The 22669-nt window shown below is 46.1% G+C and overlaps 1 long non-coding RNA gene across 1 annotated transcript in view; it reads right to left on the reverse strand.

The window, feature by feature from the left end:
• Nucleotides 1–668: 668 nt before the first annotated feature.
• The window catches only part of LOC123356149, a 31217-nt gene continuing 9216 nt past the window's right edge, over nucleotides 669–22669 (reverse strand). Inside the window, exons 2-3 of the long non-coding RNA XR_006575292.1 lie at nucleotides 5908–6517; nucleotides 669–906 (exon numbers count right to left, since the gene is read on the reverse strand). This is a non-coding gene — a long non-coding RNA (uncharacterized LOC123356149). The remainder of the gene's footprint in view (nucleotides 907–5907; nucleotides 6518–22669) is intronic.

Raw genomic sequence — 22669 nt, forward strand, 5'->3', positions numbered from 1 at the left:
TGTCATGCTGCGGGGTTTAGTTTCACTTTCCCTCGCCCCAGGAGGCAGCTGTGCCTGGCCCCAGGCGTGGCACGTTGGAGGGAGACACTCACCTGAGCTCAGGACCATGTCCTGCCTCCCCCAACGGCTCTGTCCCTCAGCCGTGCTGGTTGCCACGCCCAGCCAGCTGTCTCCTCCTTGCTCCGCCGCAGGCTCCCACTGACCGTCCTGCATGGCAACCCCTCGCTGAGGGGGTGGGTTCGTTATGGAGGCCTTGCTCCCCACCCTGCCCTGCTCAGCTGACTCCTGTGATGCCGGACACCGCTTTTTGGTGCCCCCAAATCTTGGAGCCCTAGGCAGCCACCTAGTTCGCCTAGTGGTTACACCAGCCCTGGCTCTATGCCCTTCACACCAAGACCCCTCCCCGCTGAGCCCCAACCACCTTCACCCGGACCCCCTGCAAAGTCCCATTACTGTTGCACCCGAACCCTCCCCAACAAGCCCCTGTGAATCCAGATCTCCCCACAACTGGATCCTCCACTGAAATGCCTGCACCCAGATTGCCCCCCACCCACAGTCCTTGTGCTGTGTCAGGGCTGGATGCAGCCTCACCGCTGAGTCCGTGTCCTGGGAAGAGCTGCACAGTGACCTCCCACCTCTGTGCAGCCAGGGGCCTGTGCTCCCCCCTGCCATGCTGGAGCCTCCACATTTATTTGACAAATAAACTTGTGCACAATAGTTTAAAATTCTGCAAGACTTATAAATTTTTGGGTGCAGAATACCCTCAGGAGTTGTATAGTATGCTGAATGTACACTCTAGTTGCCAACAGGTCCTGTGAAGTGGCAGCCCTACATGGAGCTCCTCTGGGTATTTCTTACATTAGGTCCAGTGGGGTGGTGCTCAGGATATTTATTATGCTGTGGGTCCTGTTGTTGAGTCTGAACTTTTCATGAGTTTAAACTTAATCCAGACTTGATGTCTCTGTCTGAAACTTTTAATCAAGGCTCTGACCTGCGAACTACTCCTGACACCTCCCCCCTCCCAATAAGTAGTCATATCCTCCTTTGTCTTTTCTAATTTACATTTTAACCTGTTTTATCCTGTAGAATCTTGATTGATTATGCATGACCATTATGATCTGTTAATCACTTTGTTTACTTCTGTGTATAAACATTGATGCTCACCCCTAATAAACTTGCCACACTTACTCCGAAGCTTTGCTCTTAAGCTAAGGATGGTGTGAGCCCGTTGATCAACGAATTATTGTCTGGTCTCTGACAGTTTTCTGAGCCCTATACCAACTCCGCACAAACTCGGGTGCTGGAGAGGTGAGTAGGACTTGCTTTTTACCTAACAATTTGGGGGCTCGTCCGGGATTCCTTCTGGTGCGGTGCCTCTGTCCAGTGGTCAGACCACTCATATACGAATTGGCAGGCGCCACGGGAGATTTCTCCCAGCCAATTCAATATTGAGGGGTCGTGTACTGGACAGCAGGATAAATGCCAGTTGGAGGGCTCCTGTCAGACACCATGGGTCAAGGGACTAGCGTGCCTCTTGAGAGTCCGCTGGGGATTGTAAATAAGTTATGGAATGAAGGGAAACTCCCAGTACAGACAGGAATGTCTAGGAGGAAGTTGTACACACTGTGTGTAAGGAATTGGACTGGGTATACCGCGGTATTGGCCGACCCAGAGATGAGGTGGCCTTCGTATGGCTCTTTCGAACAGGCTGCCTTAAGAGGAGTAAGGAGCCAGATCGAAAAAGACCATCCGGGACAGTTATGTTACTGGTTTTGTTGGGACACAGCAGCAGAGCTGTGGAAATCTTTAAAAATTATGGCAGTCAGGTATTCTTCCGAGAGTGAACCCCCTCCATGTTATTTCAATGAAGGGTGTAAACCACGGCGTGTTTTAACTCGTCAGTTGGTCCCCACTGCACCTGCCCCTATTCCTCAGCAAGGGGACTCTCTCCAGGGCGCAGAGGGGAATCTGCAGGACTCCAGATTGGAATCTCTGCAGAGGGATAAGGAGGAAATGGAGGGGCACACCTCGGGAGGAGTTTTGCATGGGAAAAAAAAAAAGGGAAAGTAGTAAAAAGAAAGAGAAAAAGGAAGAATATAAGTTAATGGCTTTAGCTTTTCGCGGTGGTATTCGAGGCAGAAGCCGTGGCCGTGGCAGGGGATTTCAGGGTGCTCGGGGAAGAGGGTCCTGGCAACCCCAGCCACCAGGAAATTGTTTTCAGTGCGGACAGCCCGGTCACTTTAAACGTGAGGCAACCCCAGCCACCAGGAAATTGTTTTCAGTGCGGACAACCCGGTCACTTTAAACGTGAATGCCCCTGGGGACGCCCAGAGGGTCCGGTCGCATCCGCAGATACTTACACCAGGGACGAATACACTCCTGCACCACCAGCCCAGCCCGTTCCTCAGGCCTGGATCAACTACGGGCAACAGCAACAGCTGCAGCGAACTCAGCCTTCTCAATGACGGTACCCCGGGGGCGAAGGCAAACAATGTGATGGTCTTATTTCCTTAATGTCTTTAGCCGGCTCTTTCCTCACTTTCTCCCCTCCCAGCAAAGAGCCTCATCTAACCCTTTCAGTCCAGGGACTGCCTGTCTGTTTCCTCATTGATACTGGAGCTACTTTCTCTCTTTTAAATCATGCCCCCTCTCCCTGGCTATCCTCTGAGGTTAAAACTGCAACTGGGGTGGAAGGCAATCCACAGTCTCTGGGACTCACTTTGCCTCTAAATGTTATTTATGCTGATAAATGTTTTTCTCACCGTTTTCTTTTTTCCCCAGCTTGTCCGATCCCTTTGATGGGCCGGGATTTACTCTGTAAGCTTGAGGCTACTTTAACCTGCACTCCTGAAGGGGTAGGATTATTAATGACAGTGTTAGGAGATTCGGCCCTAACTCAGGGTAATTGGGAAACCCCCCCCTCTCTCTCCCCTGACCTCACTGACTTGCCTTCAACCCTCTGGGGAATTTCTGACACTGATGTTGGCCTGCTCCTTTCGGCATAAGGAACAACCTGTTTGACGTGCCACTGGACAACCCTGATTGCATCCTCTTCTCGGACGGAAGCTCCTTCTATGTTGATGGCAAGCGTTTCACCGGTTATGCAGTCACCTCTGAATGGGACATTCAAGAGGCCGCCTCACTGCCAGGCAACTGGGGAGCCCAAGCCGCCGAACTCTACGCCCTGGCCCGAGCTTGCCAGTTGGCCGCTGGTAAGACCGTTACCATTTTTACTGATAGCAAGTATGCTTTTACCCCGTACCAGTACCCGCTGAACTACAGTCGTGGGAGAGCCTCGGAGCCACTCTGGTCAAAGGGACCTGGCTTATGCCGGATGGCCGAGCCTGCCTCCCTCGCTCCACATACCCCGTGGCAGTTCGCTGGCACCATGATAAGGGGGGTCACTACGGCACACACGCCCTTGTGGACACCATCGCTCGCTTTTGGTATGCTCCAGGCATTCAACCCTACTGCCTGTCAATAGTGAAAGCATGCAGCACATGTCAGCGAAATGGACCTGCTCCGCCTCTTAACAAAATTAAGGGTGGAAGACCGCCACCTGCTGCTCCATTTCAACATCTTCAAATTGACTTTGCAGATATGCCAAAGGCTTTTAGGAAAAAGCACCTCCTTGTTTTGGTTTGCCCTCTGACTTCATGGGTCGAAGCTTTTCCTACTGCTAATTGTACTGCTGCCACAGTGGCGAAGATCCTCCTTAGAGACATTGTACCCCGTTTTGGCATCCCTCTCATACTTGATTCAGATCGCGGACCCCACTTTACTGGTAATGTCCTTGGCCATTTAGAACAAGGACTGGGCATTTCACACTCCTTTCATACACCCTACCAACCCCAGTCTAGCGGGAAAGTTGAGCGTATGAATAGGGAGCTTAAGCTTACATTGGCTAAATACTGTCAGGAAACAGGGTTAAACTGGCCTCAGGTACTTCCCTTGGTCCTGTTTCACCTTCGCACTCGCCCAACCCGTGTATTGGGATTATCCCCCTTTGAACTGCTCTATGGACACCCCCCTTTCAAAGGCGGGGCGCTACCACGTGCTGATGTTTCACTATTGGGAGGGGATCATATGACCGCGTGCCAGTTTCTCTCCCTACAGGCTCGCCTCCGTACCCTTTGGAAAGCCTCACAGTTTTCCCAGACCGTGCCGCTGGAAGAACAGATCCACCCGTTCCAACCAGGGGACTTCGTCTGGGCCAAAAAGTTCGTTCGTGGCGATGCCCTCCAGCCGAGGTTTACTGGACCCCACCAGGTTCTTTTAACAACCCAGACTGCAGTGTTCCTGGAAGGACGCAAATCCTGGATCCACCACTCCCACGTCAAGCCAGCCGTAGTGGACCACAGTGACGGACCAGCAGCTCTTGCCACCACTAAGGATACTGCCTCTGACCAGTGGACCAGCTTACCTCTTTCAGACATCAGACTTAAATTGACTCGAAAAAAATGAGAGGACCTTTTATTCTGACAACTGTATGTTTTTTATTATGCCTTTTTAGTTTATTTTCTGCTTATAAAGATAATGCTTTTATTAGATATTCCCACGAGGTTAAAACTCGTATTTTAGGAAATAGAAGTAATTGCTGGGTATGTACTCAATTTCCAGTAAATGCAGAACAGGGACTCCCCTTCACACCCATTCCCCTGACCACTGCTAATATGACTTGGATGCCACCGGCTAGAATAAAAGATCCAGTCCAACACAATCTTACATGGGACAAAACAGGAGTGCCAATTAACAGATATCTCAGGGTAACCAATCAGACAGGATCACTGTGTTTTGTTAAAGAAAAAGGGTCAACTTTTGTGGGAACCAGTAAATGCAACATGTATTTTAATGGCACCGCCTTTAGTAAAAACCTTGGCTTCAAGCCTTGTGCATCCCACTTATCCCATATGTAAATCCCCCACAAGCCTTCAGAGTCAGCTTTTAAGAAACCCTGCTCAGATCACGAGGGTGTCCAACTAATTGTTAAGGGATATACAATTGCCTTCTACAACTGCTCAAGCAGTACTACACTGCACTTTAAAAACACCACTACCAAATTGTGCCTCTGCGGTTCGCACAACGACCCCTCTGCGTTACCAGGGGAACAGTGGTCCAACGGGTGGTGGGTTACCTCCTACTTTGAGAAATGGAATACCCGAAACGCAATGTATGGAACACACCAGCCACCTTATGATTGGTGGGGAGCCTTATGGAATTGGCTGCCTGGATTTGGGTGGGTTAAAAAACTCTTGGTGGGTATTGTTGGGGCCATAGTAATCCTTATAATACTGTGTTGCTGCATCCAGTGTGTCCCCTCCCTCATAAACTCATGTGGGTCAGTTTATTCTTTTCCTACTTCAGCCAAAGGCCTTACTCTCTTTGAGTTGGCCCAGGCTGAAATTGCCAAGCGGCCCTTGGCTCCTTAAAATGGGTGTAGCGTTTGGTAAATAATTATCCCAAAGCTACAAATGGAGGAATGTTGAGTCTGAACTTTTCATGAGTTTAAACTTAATCCAGACTTGATGTCTCTGTCTGAAACTTTTAATCAAGGCTCTGACCTGCGAACTACTCCTGACACCTCCCCCCTCCCAATAAGTAGTCATATCCTCCTTTGTCTTTTCTAATTTACATTTTAACCTGTTTTATCCTGTAGAATCTTGATTGATTATGCATGACCATTATGATCTGTTAATCACTTTGTTTACTTCTGTGTATAAACATTGATGCTCACCCCTAATAAACTTGCCACACTTACTCCGAAACTTTGCTCTTAAGCTAAGGATGGTGTGAGCCCGTTGATCAACGAATTATTGTCTGGTCTCTGACAGTTTTCTGAGCCCTATACCAACTCCGCACAAACTCGGGTGCTGGAGAGGTGAGTAGGACTTGCTTTTTACCTAACACTGTGGTTAGGTGGATGGATGCGATGTGCTTTGTGGAGGGACACTCGTGGCTTTTACAGGAGTGTATAGTCTATCTGGAGGTTCTGTTGTGCTCTGGATGAATCAGCATCCACATATCCAGGGAACGGTCACTACTCTGGCTCTTTGGATGTACAGTGGTCATGTGATATGTTCAGTGGAGAAGCTCTTGGATGGCCCCTTGTTATAGATATATGCCATATGTTCAGTACAGAGGTACTGGTGCTTCTCCTTGGCTACATGGAGGGACACAATCTGCATTCCCAAGAGGTTCTTTTATAGAATGTCATGTGTCCTGTCCTATATGTATCCCACATTTCCTATTAAGGTGTTATTTTCTCTTATAGGTCTCTGCATAGACACATGGATCTGATTGTGAAGTGGGGACTTTTGTTTCTTATGGCCTTCTGGATGGAAGCCAAAGTTCTTTGGTTCTGTTCCACCTCCCTCAGCTATGAATGGACTTTAGTGTAATGTTCCTTGTCCTGGGAAGGGATATCATCAGCTGTGCCAGTCTGGAGATGTCTCTGTATGTACTGTGGATGCTCAGAGATGAAGCTAGCAATGGTGCCTTCCTTACCCCAGATCAGAACCTGAAAATGGTGGAAACAAGTGGAGTGATGCGATGGGTCAGTGAGGATAATTAATGAACAAACCAGCACTCTCTTACTGTACATCAGCCTAATTAGACAAAGTAGCCTAAACATGAAGAATACCTTTTGTAGTCTTCAAATTCTGACTCAGTGTTCTCTAACCTCAACAGCTGTCTAAAGGAAAGAGGAGGAAAATAGAATGAAGTGACTTAAAAAGCACAATTACTGCAGTTGTTTCACAAAAGCAACAATGCGCCTGAACAATGCACATATCACATCCCCTCCTGTTGCGGCGCCTGTAACCACCATTCAGCTGAACTGAAAGACAGGGATACTGTCAAGCAAGGCTGGTCAAAAAATGTGACTTACACCACCAGCTGGGGTTTCAGATCACAGCAGGTGCACGCTGGGGGGAATGCTTTCCCATGCTGCGTTTGCCTGCTTTGTTCCTGTCAGCAGGCAGCAAATTGAATTACAAGAAGCCTGTTCTCCGAATCACAGTTTACTGCCTGCACATAGGCACAGCTAGGGATGGAGGACATGGGGAACAGCCTCTGCGCCTCACACCTTGTGTCTGCACAGCATTCACACTGAGGCCTCGTCTACACTGCCACTTACAGCACTGAAACTTTCTTCGCTCAGGGTGTGAACCCCCCCCCCCAAGCAATGCAAGTTTCAGCACTGTAACATGGCAGTGTAGAGAGTGCTACAGTGCTGGGAGCTAGTCCCCTCATGGAGGTGGTTTTATTACAGCACTGAGAGAGCGCTCTCCCAGTGCTGGAGCCACGACTACGCAGCCACATTAAAGTGTTGCCGCGGCAGTGCTTTAACGTTGGCCGTGTAGACATACCCGGATATAGCTTACAATGATGTAACTGAAGCCTTGGCACTAAACAGACTGTGTGTTCACACTGTTGGTCTTGCACCAGCGTAAGGCACATTGTCTCCCCCTTTCCTTCCATCCCTAGTGGCTTCCCTCTTCTTTCCACCAGAAAGCTACTTGCTCTGGCTGCATGGGAATAAAGGATGTCCACTGAAAGCTCCATAGGGCCAGGTACCATGTGCTTTGAAGGCTGAGTTGAGTGCTGTGGAAGCAGAGAAGAGAAGCTTTGGCCTGCATTGTATACTGGAGTTGCTCCCATAGGAGCAACCCACTGTTTTATTTAGGGCAGTGGGAGCACCTAAATAAATGCGAGGCAGGGTCACAGAACTCTTCTGGTCCCCACTGTTCCTCTCCTTTGCTCTGCAACCTTCTCCACTCTAGAGTGGTTGGCTCTTCCCATCCCCCAAGATCCCTGTCTTACAGGTTGAGAGGCTAGTGTAGACAGAACAAAACCATTTTCAGCACTTACTAGCAGCACGATAGGCACCAGCTTTCCATCACGGTCTATGTCATGGTGCTACACACTAGCATCCAAGCCATTCCCAACACCAGCTGAGAGAGGTTGATGCAGGGAGAGGGGAGTGGCTGTCAACAAAGAGTCATGTTCCTACCATAGATGTGGCCAAATTGTATAGTCCAAAGTTCCACTGACTTTTCTTCCTACCATAGCTCCTTGCATGCGCAGATGTAATTTGCTGTTCATTATTGCTGGAGGGCCACCTTCAGTTTTACTGAGTTCCAGCTCTCTTCCTGCCCTTAGGTATCTCTCTCAGATTATTTTTAGCTAGGTATTTTAGTCCCCTCCGAGAGAATCTCATGTAACTATATTTTCCACACACAATTCCAGCCTCTCTAGGTCCCTTATTTCAGTCTCCTTACTGCTACACCTCTTCCTTAAGCACTCTCTGTGAATGTATTTACAGGGATGTTTGTTTATGTAGGGTCCTTCAGTTGCAGTTTCGTGATTTAAGCTCTTCAGTTACTTGACTTTGTAAAAGAAATCGCACCAGCTAAAGGCTGGTGCAAATGGTAACATTAAACCTGTAAGATTCAGTATATAGATCAGACTTCTGGCCTAACACCCTTAAGCTGTGTCTCTTTAAAAACCCCAGACTTTTCCTGCAGAGGCTAAAACTACAGAACAATCATTTAAAAAAAAAAAAAAAAAAAAAAAAAAAAAAAGCTTGGTTTTCTGACTAGCTGAATCTGCTGCAGACATTTTGGCAGCTCAGCATATAAGGCTGCATTTGCAAATATCCATGCCTCCTAATCCAAAGAGCTTTGTATACAGACAGATCTCCTAGAAATATTCCCTGCAGGTTATTGCTGACTGGAGACGCTCACGTGCCCAATGGTGGGGCTCTTTCAAGTCCCTCTCTCTCTCTCCGGCAATTTTAAACTATTCATTGTGTAGCCCAACTGTGATGGTGCTTGCCTTTGAGGCTACCACTAAGCTGTAAATCTCCGATTCCAGCTGCATTTCCACTAATAGGAACACAAGCCTTCCCGCCACACTTGGGCCCAAGGTCACCTAGCAAACTGGACAAATGCAGCACCTGCTGCCTGAATGTAGATTGACTCATCTGTAGGGTGGGTGATACCCCATTTGTTTGAGATGGGGGGGGAGGGGAGAAGAGGACATAACACAGCTAAGGGGAAGGTTGCAGCAGTTTCTATATCTAGAGTCTCTCCAAGCCAGAGCCATAGTAAATGGTATGAGGGAAAAGAAATCAAAAGATGTAAAATACCTGAGAAATGGCAACAACACTGGGGACACAGTTAGTTAGCAGCTCTTACTGCCATATGTCTTGTCTTTCATGGATGTGGTTGAACTACCGCCACCAGGATACTATTGTAATGGGCTGATGTGGTTTAAGAACCAATCCTGCAAGTTAATGAGCATCTCCTGAATGGTGAGAGTCCATTCAACTCCCACTAAAACCCTTATCATTTAATAGGCCTTACTTACTATATATACACACACTCTGTGTGGCTCCAGTATCTAGATACCTTACATCAGCATTGTTCTTGTCACTGCCCCAAGGATGCACCCATATTTTGCTGCATTACATTTCTGCCCTTTAGAATGTGGGCTGCAGCCACAATCCTACTAGAGGAGTAGAACCTGATTAGACTCCCTCTGAAACCCACCAGGGCCAGCTCCAGGCACCAGCCCAGCAAGCAAGTGCTTGGGGTGGCCAACGGAGAGGGGCAGCACGTCCGGCTTTTTGGCGGCGGGTCCCTCACTCCATCTCGGAGCGAAGGACCTGCCGCTGAATTGCTGCTGAAGACTGAAGTGGCGGTGGTAGAGCTGCAGATCGCGATTACGTTTTTTTTTTTTGGCTGCCTGGGGTGGCAAAAACCCTGGAGCCGGCCCTGACCATAGGCTGGCCAGCCAGGGTTGCTGTTGACCAATGGGAGGCTGCCTTATCCCCCACCCACTCTGTGGCAGAGCGCTCTGCTTCCAGTGAACTTCCAGCTGTGGAAACAAGGTGGGAATTCCATTCCTGTAGCTCAGCTCACTATACATCTGTAATCAAATTCAGCTTCTGCAGGAGGGGGTGTTGTGTATGCTCGTGACATGGCTGAATTTGGCCATGGGGCTGGCTTCTGCTATTCCTCTTTGATTCCAGTATTTAGCACATGTGGGTAATGAGTGAGGTGGGCCCTTTGCCTTTAGAAATGGAAGTGTCTGGGGAAGCCTGAGGGGAATCATTGATTTCTTAATTAGGTGTAATTACTGAGGAGCAGCTGCTATGGAAAGGAAGAATGTGGAGAAGGGGAAGAGGAGTTGTGGATAATAAGGGGATTCCCCTTTGGGCAGACGGTGCTACAGAGGTGAACATATGTTAGGTTTGTGTCCCTTCAAGCTTCCTGTTGTAGAGGGAAGGGTGGGGAAGGAGGGGATATGGACAGAGCCTGCTCTCACCTACATTGGGGGTGAATCCAGAGTAACTACTGACCTAGAATAACAGAGCAGAATCAGGCCCTTGGTTCTCCGCTTATCTACACTGGTATAACTTACTAATTACTCCACTGATGTCAATGAAGTTAAACCAGTGCAAAGCTGCTGTGGGAGGAGAATTGAGCTAAGGAGACATGTTCTAGTTACTAGGTCTGTCCTAGACTTGCCGATTGGTCGGTCCCATAGCTGAAGCCAAAGGGAAAAAATGGATCTGTGCCCCCTTCCTTGTGATACATGAAGAACACCTGAATGGTTACAACAAAAAACAAACAAATCCAGAATACCTTGGGCTGGATATTGGGCCCTATTTTTGTTTCTTCTTGCTGTTTTACATTACTAATTCTGGTCTCATTGATCCAGTTTTTCCTGCAAGACTTTCTGGATGACTAGAGAACTTGTAGGTTCATGACATCACAGTTTCCAAGGAAATGAGACTTTGGTAAAGAGGGGAAGTGATTTTTATGTAGACATTTAAAACCCTTTGTTTCCTTTTGCTAACATCTATTTAACTTACATCTGTAACAAGAACCTGGAAAGAAAAGCTCTGTCTCATTGCTAAAGATTCTGCACTTCTGGTTTGTCAGATGAGGGCTGAGAATGCTCCCATTTGGCTTCCCAGGGTCCTTCAGGAGCCCTCTAGTGAAAACAGAGCAGGTAATACTTGATTTTTCTGGTATTTCTAAAGTAAAAAAAAAAAAAAGTGAAAGAAAGCTATCAAAGACAAAAACAACCCACCCCTCCAATTCTTTGCTGAAGGTCATCATTAACCTCAGTGTTCTTTAGTGTCTGGGAATGATCTGTTACAGGGACGCTATTACTCACCTGCCTTTCCGAAGTGTTGAGAGTAGATTCACTATTGTACAATACTTTGAGATCCTTGGGTACAAAGTGTGAGAGAAGGTTGGACTATCATAGCACCATTCGTGAGTTCTAAGCCAAGGGTTAGCAATGTACAGGGTGACATTTGAGAGCATTTCCTCTCCTAGGGCCTGATTCCCCTCTCACTTAAACCATTTTGGCCCAGGCAAAATGCAAGGACTGACTGGAGGCCACTTGTGCCTCCCCTATTCAGGGGCTAGGTCAGACCCCAGTGCGGGTTGTGCTTCCCACTGCTATCACCCTAATGGGGCTCACAGAAGTGAGGAATCGGCCAACTCCAGGTCTGCCTTAGCCACCCCCTCTTCCTGCTACATATCCACCCTGTTTCCTTTTCTGGCCCTCTCCTGCCTCCGTTCTATCCACATCTCAGCTGGTTTCTATGGAGCCTTGCTTGCTTTCTGCTGGGTAGGGGGCATGTTTTGCACCAGGGGAATCTCACTATGGGGATTATACTTCCCTTTGTGTCAGCTGTGCTGGTACAAACTGGCTACAGTGCAGTGATGACCATGAATTCCCCTATTAAAGTCAATGGGCGAGAGAGTATAAAGCTGGTATGAGGGGAGAATCAGGCCACTGGTATCTGCTCCACAGAATCAGAGTACTTTGGAGTTAAACTTTTCTCAAACAGGATCCTCTGGGTGGCACTCTACTCATGGCTTAGTGAGTGATAATTAGAAATAGTTGCATGAGATGGATCTGCAAACTTTGCATATTGTGTTATGAAAGCAAGAGACAGAGCACTAGCTCGAGCCAGGCAAACGCAAGCAGATGTTGTGCAAGCGTCCTTTCTGCACAATTCTGCTAATACACCTTGATCCTGACCTGCAGCAACAAAAGCTATTCTAATCTTAGTGTCAGAGAAATTAGAGCTCAACACCACCTATCAGGTCATATAATCCATTGCCCTCTAGCAGGTGCAGGTCTGTTCTCCACCATATATTTGCTAGTGATTTATCCATATTACAGCACTTGCAAATGTCCCAAGTCACAGCGATCTACTGCTTCCCCGGGGAAAACTATTCCCCGGTCTAATAGATACCACTGCCTCGAAGTGTTTCCTGAGACTCAGTCTAAATTAATCTCTTTCTTTAGTCCTAGTTATACCTCAAGTTATTCCTGTCCCGCCTTTGTATTTGTCTACAAGTATTTAAAGAGGGTAGTTATTTGTCTTTAGTCACTGTTTACTCAAGTGATACATATAAAGCTCTTTTAACCTTTCTTCATAAATAGATCCCTCCATTCTGGTAATCAATTTATATTGCTGTGTAAATATCTTTCTGGTATTGAAGTGCCCAGAAATGAACACCGTATTTTAGGTGTGGCCTCTCTAGAGCTATGTAAAGAGAGACTATTATTTCCCTCCTGAGTAACGTAGGTGATGCGTCTGTGTACAGAGCCCAGCATTACAGTGCCTTGTAAAATCATATGTAATAAATCTGCCCTCCACCATAGCCCCCCCAAGTCTTTTTCAGCATTACTGCTTTTTCCTCTTCCATTTAACATCTGTGGTATGTTATTTCCACCCTCACCTCCCAGATACATTACACTGCTGACCAATGGGTTGGCAAAGACCAAGCGTCCCTCTGTGCCTAGATGGAAGGCAGAGATGGCAGCCAAGTGAACTCTTATCGATGACCTAGACAGTCCAGTATTAGTAGCACCGAGGCGAGCGTCGGAGACGAATGGTGCTGTGCCGACCAAATTGAAAAAATCTCTTCCACTTGGCAAGGTAGATAGCTCTCGTGGAGGGTTTCCTGCTGCCAAGGAGAACTTGTCTGACTTGATCAGAGCAAGAAAGCTCCACTGGGTGCAGCCATGGAGCTTCCACGCCACAAGGTGGAGTGACTCAAGGTTCGGATGTTGGAGTCGGCCGTGATCCTGAGTTATTAAGTCTGGGAAGAACGGCTAGGTGACTGAAGCTTCCATGGACATTTCCAAGAATGATGTGTACCAGTGCTGGCAAGGCCAGGCTGGAGCTATCACTCTCACCAAAGCTCGCTCCCTCTGAATCTTGAGGAGCACCTTGTGAATGAGAGGGATGGGCAGGAACACATATAGGAGATGGCCTCCCCATGGGAGCAGGAACGCATCCACAATGGAGCCTGGGCTGTGATTCAGGAGCAAAACTGCTGACACTTCCTGTTGCATCACGTGGTGAGCAGGTCTATCTGGGGAAAGCCACACTGATGGAAGACTGAGTTCACTACGTCCGGGCAAAGGGACCACTCGTGGCCGTGGAACGACCTGCTGAGATGGTCTGCCAACTCGTTCTGTACTCCAGGGAGGTATGATGCTTGCAGGTGTTTCGAGTACTCTACACAAAAGTCCCACAGCATGAGGGTTTCCTGGCACAGGAGAGAGGAGCGTGTCTCCCCTCCCCCCGTTTGTTGATATAAAACATCGCCGTGGTGTTGTCTGTCATGTTCCATGCTATGGTGGTGAGGAACTGCCTGAGACTGCTAATGATGTCAGCGAGGGCTTGAAATTTCACTTCTGGAAGGAATGCCCGGGCCTGCGTCGTAAAATCCTTTGTCAAAGAGAGGCAGGTTGGATTCAGTAAAACACCTAAACAGAGACTCTTTGGTGGAGATGAGACAGGGCTGCCTGGTCAATGCCTTAATTTCTGTTTGGGATGTCCTACGTGGATCACTAGCAGGTGTGCAAAGAGGGACCTTTGCCTGTGACCGCTAACCTCTGTTTAAGAAACCCTACAATGAACACCAGTGGGTGTGTGGAGAGGAGCCTTCACATCTTGTCTCTGTGTGATCGCTCATATCTGTGATAGAGAAAAGCCAGGGTCTTTGAATGCCCATTCAGGGTGCATTGAGGCATGCCTGTTAGCTGTTGGTCATGTGTGTAGCCCTTAGGATGTGCTTGTGTGGATGGGAGGGTGGGAAATGTGCTTTCCACAACATATTGAAATGGCAACCAGTTTTTCGCCTTTTTTTTCCCTCCCTGAGTGCAAAAGGCCTATAAAACAATTAGAGCTTAAAATTGGACTCCTGGCAGAGAATGAGAGTGGGAGTTTATGCCTTGTTAAGTGTAATCAGCCTGGTGATAAGGGGGCCGATCTCAGCTGTGAGAGATATAATTACATCATAAACACCACATTACAAACAGGGCAAGCAGAGGTGAGAAGGTAAAGAGAATGAGTGATGTGTCGCCCTTCGGGGAACATGGCAAAGGAGACGCCATTTCCTGGAGAAAGTTTTGCTGTTGGAATTTTAGCTTGAGAATGAAAGAAAATAATGCACCAAGGCATTTTGGTTCGCTGGGTCCATAAACACGCTGAAACAGAGCCACACGTTGGATTACTGGATGATGACAGACTGTGCTGGCAACACCTGCTGCCCTGTAACTGTGGGAAGGAGCAAGCCGTACGTTTGGGCAAGTTAAACGTTAACCAGATTTTAAAAAACAAACCAACATCTACTGGGATGGGTGGCTTCAGTCCAAATGAAGTGCATTTGCTTTAGAGGCCCCTGCTAAGCAAAGGATGAAAGGGAAGTCTTTATAAAAAAAAGACTCCGATCATAAAGGCAAAGATCCCTTCTCTGGGGATCAGAGCATGTGGCCTGTATGCGGTGGCAAAGCACCTGTGAGTGCAAAGGGTAGCATGGTGCTTCAGAGCAGGGCAGAGAACATACATGCAGTCTGCGCATGAATGCATTGATACGACACAGGTGGACCTTTGTGCATGTGGAAGGTCCTGCTGAAATCAATGGGGTTTTATACAGGTCCAAGGGTCCACCTGCAAAGATCAGATCACAAGATCAGGTCCTAAAACAGGGCAATCTGTGGCCGTGGAGCCTGTGTGCTAAGGCATGGAAACAAAAAGTGTCTCTGTGGTAGGAAGGATTTTATTTACCCTATATTGAGTGCGATAGTTACCTGCCTCTGAGAATTAGGCTAGTGAAAAGTTTTCCAAAACTCTTCATGAAACTTTCCCCCAGTTTTGCACATCAGGATTTTTATTTAAAATTTCCAGGAGAATTCACACAACTAAAAGAAATGCAAAAAACGGTCACCATTAACACGGCTGTTCCCTGCCAAAACAGCCATCCAGTTTCAGTGAGATCATCTGGCAAACATGAGATCTCAAATCTCAGAGAAGGGAAGAAAAATTTTTTTTTTTGATTCTGAGCGTTTCAAAGATCAACATGAATATTTTGCCCTCTTCTCTAACTTGGAGCTGTGCTTTGCCTCTTCAGGTCTATAGAATCAGAGATATGTAGAGCTGGGGGGGGACCATGAGAGGTCATCAAGGTCCTGCCTCAGTGCAGGAGCTGGACCAAGTAGACCTAGACCATCCCTGACAGGCATTTGTCCAACATGTTCTTAAAAATCTCCGATGATGGGGAGTCCACAACCTCCCTTGCAAGCCTGTTCCAGAGCTTAACTATCCTTATAGTTGCAAAGTTTTTCTTAACATCTAACCCTAAATCTCCATTGCTGCAGATTAAGCCTATTAATTTTGTGGCCTGCTCGCTTTACTTTCTGCCCAGCCTCTTCTACCAGATGTGCCTATTCTACAACAGGGCAGATGACAGCAGAGCAACCTTCGCAATATAGCATGGCAGATAACACAAAGGGGAAGAGAACAGTGAGAGGGAGTGATGGGTTTAGGGAGAGAGACCCTGCAGAGCAGCTCTTTTCTTTCTCACAGGCTTCCACACAGAAGAGGACCAATTTACTAGTGGGAGGTGTCTGTTTCTCTTTCAGAAATTAGGATAATCGATGGGGACTAGGAGTGCTGCAGAAAACTCTCTCAAACAGGCTTATGTCCTCTCATAAACAAGAGAAGGAGCCTTTAACTGACATCCATTTCCCTTTGAGTCACATCCTCATCTTTACTATAGCAAAGTGAGGTTCTTCAAAGGTGGTCAATGACGCATCCCCAGAATACAGAACATCCCCACCCCTGCCAGTGTCACTCTGCATGGAGGCACCGTCCCCTCCCCCATCAGCATCCTCAGTCTCCTCCTCTCATATTCACCAGACAAACCCCAGTCAGGTGCTTTAAGTACCCACCAGACAGAGACAGTGTTCCACAAAACTAGGACAGTCCAGCTTTAAACTGGACAAAGGGCTTCCCTGGGTCACACTTTGATGGAACAAGGCCTGAACCAATTCAAGTTACCAGAGTTGAGAGAAAAGACCACCATCATGCATCAGAAGAAGGGAGATGTTTCAAGACATATTTTTCTGTTATGAAAACAAAGGGTTTTGAATTCTGATCACTCAGTACAAGGACACACGTCTCATAGATGCCCGTCCCTCTTAACCCTAGGCCACATCTAGTCCAATGCTCACGCCAGCTCAAAAGCAGCATTTTCATGATACTGCAGATACATCCAGCATACTGAGCATTAAAGCTGGCTGACTTTTTTGATGAAACATTTCCCCCCCCCAAAGAAAAAACAGCTTTTTGAAAACATTGATGGAAAAATGAATATTTTAGTTGAAATTATCTGGTTTTATGATAAATAGGACACGAACATTTTTAGTAAAAAAATTGTTTTGGGTAAAAATTTTCAGTTTGGAGATTTAACCAAAAGCCCCTTTTTGGGGCTGAAAATGGTTTTCAAAAATGGAAAGCTTTACAGTTTGTGTTTTTTTACCAAAACCTCATGGGCAATTAATTTTTTTAAATTTCCCACAAAAAATAATCAGCATTTTGCCACCAGCTCTCCGCGGCATGCTGGTAGCTGGGTTTCTTCAGAGATGCATCAGTCAAAAGAAATTGGAGTGGCTCTGGGAATCAGGAGTTCTAGTCCTTTCTTGTCGCTGACTTGCTGTGTGGCCTTGGATAAATCATTTAACTTCTCTCACTGGGTAATCAGAGTTGCTTATGTCAGAGACCTGTAAGGAGGATGAATTATGGCAATAATTTACACAGCTCTTTGGGAGCAAAGACTGCCCTTTTGTTCTGTGATTGTACAAAGGCAAGCACAATGGTCCATCTCTCAGGTTCCTGGGTGCAATATTAAAAGTAAATAAAACACTGCACTCATCAACGTAGCCTGCGGGACACTACCTCTACAGCAGTTTAGATTAAGAATAACTAAATGCCAAGCACACGCTATATAAATGATAAATCATAGTATCTAATAAAAATATTTCCCTCAAAGGGGAGCAAACACCACAACATTAAAGGATAGACACAACTAGTTAATGTTTGTACAGTGCTGTGAAGATATTTATTATTTGTACTACAATAGGCTCCAACCAAGATTATGGGTTGATTGTGTTAGGAGCGGTACAAGCACATAATAGGAGATAGGGACTATCTTTAAGAGCTTACAGTCAAACAGACAAGGGGTGGGGAAGGGAAACTGAGGCACGGAGAGGGGAAATGACTTGTTCACGGTCAGTGGCAGTGCCAAGAATAGAACCCACATCTGCTGAGTCCCATGCAGTGCCATATCCATTAGATCACACGGCTTCTCATATTAAGTGATGAGTATTATTACAGAAGTGCTGCTTTTACCCCGCAGGTTATACTTGCTAATGCTACCTGTCAGAAGAACCTCCTTGCCTGTATGAGCATGTACAAGCTGGCCAACTTGGCGATTTGGAGGGAAATGTGACTCTATTGTCTGATCAGCCAAGGCACTGAGTGGGAGGTGACAAATCAGAGGCTTCCGGAGCAGGCGTCTACCACCCAACATTAAATCAAAGAGGACTCATCCAGTTGCTTCTAGCATTGGCTTTGGAGGAGGGACCCTTATGTACCTGTATGAACTGATGCAATAATGGATGAACAGTTACATGCTTATTGGTTTATCCTCATGTAGAGCAAACAAACAAACCCACACAAACTAAATTGATACCTGCACTAGCTGCAGGGTAATACTTGAACTGTATTTGGCTCTGAGTTGTTTCAATGGGCAATAAAAAAACCAAACAATTTTGTTTCATGATTATCCTGTATTCTGGAGTGACTCTTTCTGTGCACCTAAGTGGGGCGAGAAGCAGGATTCCTGCTGTGAATCATCACTCTGCAACTTCAGCACCCTGTATCGGTGGTGCAATGAGCTGAGTAAGGCAGGAGACCACACCCCTATCTAGGTACCCACGTGGCCACCATCCCCATAGTATCTGAGCACCTCCCAATCATTAATGGATTTTAGCCTCATACAACATTGCTGTGAAGCATTACCCCTATTTTACAGATGGGGAACTGAGATACAGGGTAGGTTAAGTGACTTGCTCAAGGGCACGTTGTGGCACCTGTGGCTGAGCCAGAAGCAGATCTCAGATCATCTGGGTGCCCTAGTCACTAGATCACCCTTCCTATTCTCAGTCAGGATGTTCTTCACTGAGCTTCCTGCAACTGTAGGTTTGCCTTTGTGTGATCCTATTAGATCCAGGGGCAGTTAGATAGGTTCCCACAGTGAAGGTTTGGGATCTCTGCTACCTATGGAGTTCAGCCCCACACATCCAAGGGCCTTGTGTGTACCACAGGGAGGAAATTGGGATGTTCTGGTTTTCAAGCAAAATGGTCACAGATGCTGAAGGAACTGGATAGATCCTCATAAAACTTCAGGCTAGCCATGCCCTTAGACATGTCAACCACAGAATTCCACCCAGCAGCAAGTCACACTTAGCACTGATATTGCATTTTCTGTGTTCAAAGCCTTGTGCAAACATGTTTTGGTATTTGCAAAAACCAGTGTGTGGCAGCTTCTGCCAGAAGCTTGGCATCAGTCTGAAATATTCACACTAACCATCTCAATCCACAGAAGGAGATTGCTTAGCCTCAGCATTTAAGCAAAGGGCCTGCACTGAGGCACTCTCTTGTCCCATCTCCATTCAGCACTGAACTTCACTGGAAGCAAACAAGCCTTCTTAACTAGCCTGCTGGCTCCTGATTGGTCAATGTCTCTCTTGGCCCTTCTAGACTCTGGAGGACTAAGTCTTGTTGGTAGCTTGACTTGACGGGTTTTCCGTAAGTTTGGGGGAAGAGGGAAAAAAACCAACCAACCAAAACAAACAAAAACAAAAAAACCAGGCCACTCACACCTCCAGCAGGTGAAAGAAAAGGCCGGATAAAAAAAAATAAAAATCACATTTTAACTGTGTGATGTTATCTTTGTCACCTTTACCACTGCTTTTGCTGGTGATGGGAACTGTTTTTAGCACAGCTACTTGGCAGACAGTACATTCTGCTTTTGGAGCAGCTAATCAGGCCTTTCTACACTACAAAGCTTACAGCAGTGCTTCTCTATGTCAGTGGGAGACAACTCTCCCATCGACATAATAAAACCACCTCCATGAGCAACGGTAGCTATGTTGGCGGGAGAAGCTCTCCTGCCAACATGGTGTACACAGTGCTACCACTTATACTGGTGAAACTTATGTTATTCAGGTAAGTGGTTTTTTCCCCCCCACACCCCTAAGCAACATGAGTTTCACCACCATAAGTGGTAGTGTAGACATGGCCTCAGTGGGGTGTGTGGATGGGAGGGTTGCTAGGAGCATTGATGAGCCCCAGCTCTGTGTCTGAGGTGAAGGCAGATGTCTGGTGTACATCTTAAACTTCCTATGGCCAGTCACTGAAAGAGCATGATAAACATAAAAACTCAGGGAAGCCCATGGAAATAGGACTGGCAGGGCTGTGGCCAGTACCAAGAGCAGAGATCCCTGTCTCCAGTGCCCCCATCTCTGCACGTTTTCCATGGATGTATGGTTCAAAAAAGACAGAAGTTGACAACTGCTGGAAAAGAGCTCAAAGTTTAAATCCTCCGTCACCCTGGGCAGGAACAAAGAGAAATGATGGCACACATTCAGAATCAATACACACAGCCATTACTTGGCAGGAGATGAATGTCTGTGCAGTTCAGATAACATGAGTGCTAAGAGATGCCAGCAAAAAGGACAGGGGATGCTGGAAACCCATATTCTAGTCATCCTTTTGACCCATCCATGGAAATGGATTTATTCATTGCCTAGTTATGCATGGGTACTCAGATCTCTGACCTGCTTGACTCCTCAGATCTCTGACCAGAAGAAGAGCTCTGTGTAGCTCAAAAGTTTGTCTCTCTCACCAACAGAAGCTAGTCCAATAAAAGACAGTACCTCACCCACCTTGTCTCTGACTACTGACATGCACAGTACCCTACTTGGCATGGGGAGGGTCTATTGTCTTTCAACTCTGCTGTCTCAAGTGAAATAATTCACTACTGGAGACAGTACTGAATCCAGCAGTAATGTCAATGCTTTAGCCCATGAATGTTGTCTGACATGGTAATGTTAACATCAGAAGTCATGGCTGGGCGGACAACCATAACTTTGTCACTTCCTGACTTCAGTCCTTAGCTATGCAATCTGAACACATGCAACATACTTTTTGTGTGTTCCTGTGTCCTCTTCACACTAGCCCTACATTAACAGGGATACCTTACTTTGGTTCTAGCCATACAGAAGAGTTTCCTCCTGGCTGAAACAAAGTCTCACTGGGGCTGAAATGTCTCAGACAGTAGCGTAAGAAAGTGATGAGGAAGGGAAACTGGGGCTTTACAATGGATCTCCCAATCAATTGGTGAGAGTTAATTAATTACTGGCGCAGTGATTGCAATGACATTCCCTCTGACAGAGTAACCAGGACATCAGAGTCCATAGATTCCCCAAGAAGCTAAATGGTCTCAAAACTTTGTTTAAAAAAAAGAGAATGATAATTCCATTTTAAAAAAACCCCAACATTTATGAGTATTTCTCCTCTTTTGAGATCTTGCAAACCAATTAATTTTTCAGGAAAAACCTTGTGGCACCATACCTGAAATTGTTAAGCAAGGGAGGCAGATCAAGTCAAGGAATAGTCAATGAGTAGACAAGTTGTGAAAGACAAGTTCATTATTATCTAGCATAATGGAAGTGTTAATGATTCTGAATCTAGTCAGCAGCTTTGCAAAGCTGCAACATACTGTCCCCTATTCTCTGTTTAGCTGGTCTCTATCTATCTAGCACTGGATTTTCCCCAGTCTCTGTAAGCCTTGAGTCACTTATCCTTTTTCAATCTCATCATACACCTGTTCCTTTACTACCAGCTTAAAATTTATTATTGGCTCTCTCTATAAAGTACAGTGTTAGCAGAGATGAGGGAACCATTTTAGATAAAAGAAGAAGCCCCCACAACTTACCTGTTGCCTATCTCTAGAACTGAACTGATCTGAATAACTTTTTGAAGCTTCTGAAACATCTGATTAACTCCCTCTCACCCATTCATTATTTTTCATTTGCCAAAGCAGGAAGCACCAGAAATCTTGTGAGAAAGCCAGTCCTTGCAAGATTTCCAGTTAAAAGATGCTGACATGCAAGGCTCAGAGTTGAAGTAAGCATCTGAAGAGGTCAGTTTCTCCTCAAGCAGTTCATATAATAAGGCTTCTACTGTATTTCTAATGTAAAACCATCTAGAAAAAACAACATGGAATGGAGAAATCAAAGGCATAAGGAAATTTTCCACCTTTAGAGTTCATCTTTGAATTAATTTATGTAGATGGAGGGTAGTGGGAGTAGCATCACCAATTGCCATGATTTTTATTGTGAGTCTTGCAATATTTGTTTTTTTTTTTTAAAGCCCCAGTTTTTGGAGGCATGTGATTACACTAGTATCTCAGTTTTCATTAAAAAAGGAAATTTGAAGTAGTCAGGATTGTGGAGAAATGCTAGCAACCGTAAGACCCAAGGCCTCAAAAAAACAAACAAAAACACCCTAGAAAGCAAGTAAAAACAATCCCTGATTTGTTATTTTTTAAAAGACTCATGAGTTGTAAACCAGTCTCCTGATTCTAGGGGCCCTGCCTCATGATTTTTGAGCAGTTAGGTTTGGCAATACTATGGGAGGAAGAGGGAAATCTCCTGGCTACCTTTTGTAAGGCCATCGATTCTTCCCTTCCACAGCATGAAAGGTTCCATAGCTCTGTCTGCCCTGCAGGGATGCAGAGTAGAGCTAACGACATGCGGACTCCATTACAGTTGCAACATGGATTCAAATAAGAGTGCCCTCAGACCTCTAACTTGCACTGTTCTGCATCTCCTCTATCTAATCTATCAATCACTTGGTGTGTAAGTGCGTACACATATTTATACATAAATATAAACCCCAGGCACACATTTTTATCCTCAAGTAATAAAAGGTAATGGAAGAATTTACAGTCATGGGCTATAAAGCAATAACAGTCGTAAAACCATTTAGCAAGGTTCAGATGCAGGTGAAAGGAGAAGTTCATAAGTTCAGCATCTGAATATATTTCCCTGTAGTCTCCCCAACAAACAAGTGCCAGAGTGACATGATGCAAGTGATGAAAGTCCTGGAATAGTTTCAGCGGCTCATGCATTAGATTTTCTAGCACATGGTTTCTTTTTTCTTTATAAAGCCAATTTTATGTGGTTGAAAGTATCCAGTTAAACAATGCTGACGATG

Source organism: Mauremys mutica, chromosome 1 (assembly GCF_020497125.1).
Source record: "Mauremys mutica isolate MM-2020 ecotype Southern chromosome 1, ASM2049712v1, whole genome shotgun sequence".
NCBI lineage: Eukaryota > Metazoa > Chordata > Testudines > Geoemydidae > Mauremys > Mauremys mutica.